Source organism: Cynara cardunculus, assembly GCF_001531365.2.
Source record: "Cynara cardunculus var. scolymus isolate 2C chromosome LG 8, CcrdV1, whole genome shotgun sequence".
Classification (NCBI taxonomy): Eukaryota; Viridiplantae; Streptophyta; class Magnoliopsida; order Asterales; family Asteraceae; genus Cynara; species Cynara cardunculus.
In genome coordinates, this window is record NC_037535.1 from 4,468,215 (window position 1) to 4,474,997 (window position 6,783).

A 6,783-nucleotide genomic window follows, 5' to 3' on the forward strand; every position below is an offset into this window, starting at 1 on the left:
AATGAGGATTCAATAAGATGGTTGTGACTGCGTCGACCTGTAATACACATTTTAAAACACCAAAATGAGGGTTAGACCATGAGATCTAGTAAGGAATCTCTTTGATTGCTATTGCAGGGTGAAAATCACCAAAATACTTTTATAAAACCCATATTTGTATAAATAACAAATAAACAGTCTTTTATTGAATAAACCTCTTTTTGTCGCATCATATAGATGAGACAAATTCATCTTATTGCATCAAACCCATTGTCATCGCATTAAACAAATAAGTAATCAAGTTATCGCATCAATTATAAAAATACATCAATCTTATCGCACCTCATTGTTGCGATAATCCAAATTTTTCGCATCTCAAGGATGCGATCACCCCAACTTGTCGTATCCAACAGATGCGATAAACACACATTATCACACCATAAAGATGCGATAATATTAACTTGTCGTATCCAACAGATGCGATAAACACACATTGTCACATCATAAAGATGCGATAACAGTAACTTGTCGCACCATATAGATGCGACAACCTCAACATGTCGTATCACAAGGATGCGATAACCAACACTTCAATTTTATCCCAATGTCATCGCATCACACCCATGTGATAAAATCAACCTCATCGCATCATATAGATGCGATAATAGAATCCCATGATCAAAAGATTATCATTTTTTTCATAATTTAATTACGTCACCCTTATCCCAATATACTCAGCTCCTGATTATGCCACCCTTATTATAAAATATACCCATCACCTGATTATGTCACCCTTGTTACAAAATATACTCTTTCCTGATTATGCCACTTTTATTACCATCAGATGATAAAATCATATCAAAATACATAATTATGCTAAAAATAACATAAATCAGTTTCAAAACTTCCCCACGTATAAAACCATATGGTTTTGCTAAACATTGTAAAATGAAAGTTTATAATTTAAAACTCGCCTTAATTCATAGAAATGCAAATAAACAACAACAATTATTCAGATAATAATCACATAATCAACTTCTACTTTCTTCCCTTTCGGTTTCTCTTTTCTCGGCTTAATACACACACAGTAATTTCTTTTACTTTCTTCCTTCCTTTTTAAAAAACCCCAATGAGATAGTTAAAATATGTCACCATAACAATTATATAAAATAGTGAGGCTGTGGGTTAATAAAACAATTTTAGCACATAAACAAATTGTCCCCCTCAACTTTCTATCATTATTCAACAACAACCCCAAACTTTATAACCGATAAACCCGGTTCACATATAACTTGGTTAAAACGAAAAAAATCAGCATTACATTAAATAATTTTGGTTGGTAATTTATATATATATATATATATATATATATATATATAATATTCAGGTTTGAGATTTGAGTTAAGATTTTTGGATTATATTATATATATATATATATATATATATATATAAGAATGTGTGTGTATGTATAATTGTTTTTATTGGAAGTAAAAACAATTATGGGAAGAGGTAAGTCGGCTGTGTGTGTGTATGTGCCGCCATAATGGTGTCTCCTCTTACTATAAATAGTAAGAGGGAAGGATGTAGAGGGTTTTTTTCACACTTGTTTCATTAGAAAAGTTTTCTTTGTTATATCATCCGGATTTGGCAGAAAAAGGAAGAAGAAGGGAATTCAAACTTTGTTTTTCAGTTTCTATTTAAAGGTGAGTGTTTTATGCTTTGATGTATCAATTGTGGTATAACAATTGTAATTGTTTGAAACGGTTTATTATGTTTCATATATTGTCCGGATATCTTCTTAAACCGCCCAAGTGTTGACCGGTTTATTCTTAAACCGCTCAAGTATTGTCCGGATATCTCCTTAGACCGCCCAAGTGTTGACCGATTTATTCTTAAACCGCTCAAGTGTTGTTCGGTTTAGAGATAAATCGCTCAAGCCGTGTCCGGATTATCACGTTTTGTTCCAAGTCTTTGTCCGGACTTGATATCCGGACAGTGATGACCGGATCCTTTATCAGGCTAAAATTTATTAAAGTTACATTCCGAGAGAGAGATGAAATGGCAGTGTAACTGCGAGAAAGATGAAATGGCGGTGTAACCGCGAGGGAGATGAAAAGATATGTGATAGATATTGATAAAATGTTTGTGATAAACAAGTTTGATTCTAAACTGCTAGTTAAGAAAATATGTTGTTGGTATGAGTTATATACACTCACTAGACCTTTTGGGTCTAACGCTCAGTTGTTGGACTAATCGGTTTTGCAGGTCATCATACCTCGCAGGATAAAGGAAAGGGAAAAGTTTAATGTTGATGACATTTGTTTACATATAAATGTATTAAAGAAAGTTTTTGTTAGTCCGTGTTTTGTAACAATACTATTTTTAGTATTATGAGAATATGTATGTGGATTATCTGTATATGGAAATTGTGGGATGTTACAATATATATACACGAGAACACTTATGAACACTTATTTGCACGTATTAAAACTTATGAATACTGACTTTCACATGTGAACACAATAATATATGATCAAAGTGTTTCACTTATGAACACATATTGAGCAAATGTTAAATGTATATAGATATTGTTTTATGAACTCATTGGAACACATGTGAACAATATATACATCATATGAACATTGACGACAACATATATATTGAACATAGAACATCCAAATTTCTTATCATATTAAAATAACAAGTCATCTATAATTTGAAAAAAAAAATAAAACATATTTATTTTAGCTATAATAATGGGATTGATGTTTTTTAACTGCCCATTAATGAATGTGAAGTTAAGACAAAAAAGAAAAAAGAAAAAAAAGATTACCATTGTGTCATCAATATTACTTGTATGGTGATAGAATAACCTAATCTAACAAAGCCTTGTGTTTGGTCTAAATGATTTGTATAGTTAGTACATTTTTTATGGTTAACAAATGATCTTAGCTATATATATATATATATATATATATATATAGAGAGAGAGAGAGAGAGAGAGAGAGGAGCGTTCAAACCTGCCCCATTTATGTAACCGTGTAAACCAATCTCATTCATCTATTTTCTTGATTAATGACCAAGATTAATTTACTTTATTTTAGGAAATTAAAAAAAAAAATATATATATATATATATATATATATATATATATATTAGTATTTTATTTTATTTCAACAGTAAGGGCAAAAATGGTAAACAAAATTTAACATTTTGTAACATCCTTCTAGATATTAATGACACTATTTTCATTTTTTAAAGAAATATATTATTTTTAACTTTAAATCACATCCATCAATAAAACATATCAAAAAAAATGAATATAACACACCATATTCAATTATATGGAGTGAATCGTTTAAATTTTGAATTACATTATATGAACGAAATTGGTTTCACCATGAAAATGTTTCGGTTCACATAATTTATTTGCAATAAGACCCGGTTTCACGTTCATGAAACCTGTTTCATTTTCCTTTTCATAATTTATTTTCAAAATGCACCGGTTTCATTTTCCTTTTCATCAACAAAATGGATAAACTACACCATCAATGCAACGGTTTCACCATAAAAATGTTTTGGTTTACCTAATTTATTTGCAACATGAACCGGTTTTACGTTTATGAAACCTGTTTCATTTTCTTTTTCATAATTTTTTTCAAAATGCATCGGTTTCATTTTGCTTCTCATAAAAAAAAGATTAACTACACCATCAATGCAACGGGTTCACCATAAAAATGTTTCGGTTCACCTAATTTCTTTGCAACATGAACCGGTTTCACGTTCATGAAACCTGTTTCATTTTGTGAATTTTTTTTGTTCATCTACCTTTTGATGAATTCATTCTATAATTCAATTGTTTCATCAAGATAAATTTCCTGATTAAAACTCATGACAATATATGAAATCCAAATTTTTAATATTTTAATATAATTAAATATTTAAATGTTACCATTTATATAATTTTCTTTATTACATTTCCTTAATTAAGATTTATTAATAACTTCCATATTTAATAGAAAATATTATAAATGACCGAAATACCCTTATTGATTAAATTTAATTTAAAAAAAAGGAATTTTCCTATTGAACGAAATTGGTTTACATAGTTTATTAGAAATGTACGGTTTTCATTTGAACGTATATATATATATATATATAGGTGGAGGTTCAAACGAGAACACCTCCATTTTACGAGAACGCGAGAACATTTTATCACATGTGATAATACGCGTGAGGGGAACTTGTGATGTGCGGACGACATGTTCGACAACTTAGGTCGTGCCAAAAGTTGTATGCGTCTATGATTTGACATCACATGTGATGGTCTTGATGGATTATAGTATCATATCAACAACAACCTTATCATATGTGATAATACTTGTGAGGGGCCTTAATGGTGTAAGGGCGACTTGGCCCACAACCAAGATCGTATCGAAAATCGCCAGCGTCTCTGATTTAGTATCACATGTGTATCATATGTGATGGAATAATAATATCACATGTGATTGTCTATAATAAACGGATGTTCTCGCGTTCTCATAAAATGAAGGTGTTCTAGTTTGAACCCTTCCATACATATATATATATATATATATATATATACACATATATATACACACACACACATATATATATATATATTTATATATATATATACATATATATATATATATTTATATATACATATATAGGGGCATGATAACTCTCATTTTGTGAGAGTTATTTGTTGTTCAATACCCCTATTTTATTGTGTCATTGGTACCCATTTTGCTCTTATCCTGTACTTTTGGTCCAAAATATGTTAAAAGGTGATGAAAGGTCAAAAATTTAATTATTTTCTAAAAAAAACTCATTGCTGTTGGTAAACTGCTCACTTTCTGCTCGCATTCATCCTATGGCGTATTTTGCATCTAGTTGGATTTGAACAAAATTCAGATATTGACTCTCTTGGGCATTAATGAGATTTAATTCTGAGTTCAGATCAAAACATTGAGCTACTTGGAAGAATGGGTCTGGTTGAGCGATAAAAAGACAATAAAGTACTCCTACCATTATTTTGATGTAAAAGCCTTCTTTTCATAATTTTAATGGTTAGAGTACTTTACATTTTGCAACCTTTCATGAGAAAGTGACAATGCCAGAGATAAAGTAGACATGTGGTGATGGGAGGTTCTTACCCTATGGACAATGCAGATTTTCGTCCTTTGGGTAAAGGGTTTGTCCGGTCCTCACCTTTTCCTATATTTTGAAGACTTTATCTCATTTTGAAGGCATCCACTCTATCAACAATTTAGCTAAGCAACCTTGGAGCATTCTCTCAAGCTCTACAGCAGTAGAGCAAGTTTAATTTCTGCTTGTAATTTTATTTCCGTAGTTAGTCTTTAATTCTCGCCACTGTGTATTGTATGCCCTCTGTGGGCAACAGTTTAAGTATTAATTTCAGTTCAAGTATTTCTTATGCATTTTTCTTCTTCTGTTTCCGTTATGTTTTCTAATTTCATTATGAGCTAAGCACCCCTTTGAGTGTGGGTGTGAGTCAAGCTTAAGAATTTAAAGGCACACTTGGGTGTTGCCATTTTTATTGATTCTTAAGCTTGGTCATTTAAGTCGGGACTTAAGCTCAACGCAGATAAGCCGATCACTTTAAAGTGTTAATATTAGATCATTGATCCAAAGATGGGCGGATCTGAAATACGGCTTAGATGATACACAAAGATTTGAGATAGTCTTTAATAATCATGCAAAGATGCGGGTTTTTGCATGTTTTTAGCTTATGTTCAGATATTAGTCGAGTTTATGCTACAATACATTGTGAGTATAAATCTTCAGACTAGTGGAACCAGATATCTTTTATCTAGTAGTTAATTCGGCAAGTTTAAGATTGATATAACTGGACGCTTTGTGGGCACTCTGTGGGAACATTATATAGGAATTCACTTTCGAGAGATAGGAGTTCTTATAGAAATCCCATGAGTTTCTGACCAAATTGTTCCTTCAATATTCTTAAGAAAAACTTACACTCATACCCGTCTTTTAAATATTAAAGGTTTATTTTGTATTTTAACGTTTTGCACCAATCAAAACTCAACTATTTTCTTAACCCGAAGCATGTTCAAGAAGTTCATGAAAGTCTCTGATCAGTAAGTCCGGTCCCTGTGGAAACGATCTTGGTACTATACCACTCTATTACTTGAAGCAATCATAGTGTCGGCGTGCACTTGCACCGCCACTTTGGGGATTTTGTGCCCACTGTGTGCACACTTACGATTTTAGCACATCAGGGACTAATCAAATGAGAACTAATTAGTTTGTGGTAACCGTGAGATCCAATCTCAACCACAAATCAATAGATAAATTAGGAAATTTACAATTTTGGTAATTTTGAATTAAAATTTTAATGCAAGAACATTTTAGGTATTTTAAAACTCTCATCTCTTCTCTCTTCTCTTCCCGTCCTCCGACCACCATCCTCCGGTGATACCACAATGGTCATTTGTGTAGTCGATCGGAGATGTAACACAGTGGTATCACAATTCATCTTATATATGTTTGGGTATCACATTGTGTCTTTTGTTTAACATAGTCAATATTTTTAGGTATTTAGTGGTATTATCGGAGGCCGGAGGACGGAGGACGGAGAGAGAAGAGAGGAGAGAGGAGAATTTTAAAATACCTAAAATGTCCTTGCATTAAAATTTTAATTCAAAATTACCAAAATTATAAATTTCTTAATTTATCTATTGATTTGTGGTTGAGTTGGATTTAACGGTTATCACAAACTAATCAGTTCTTTCTTGAATG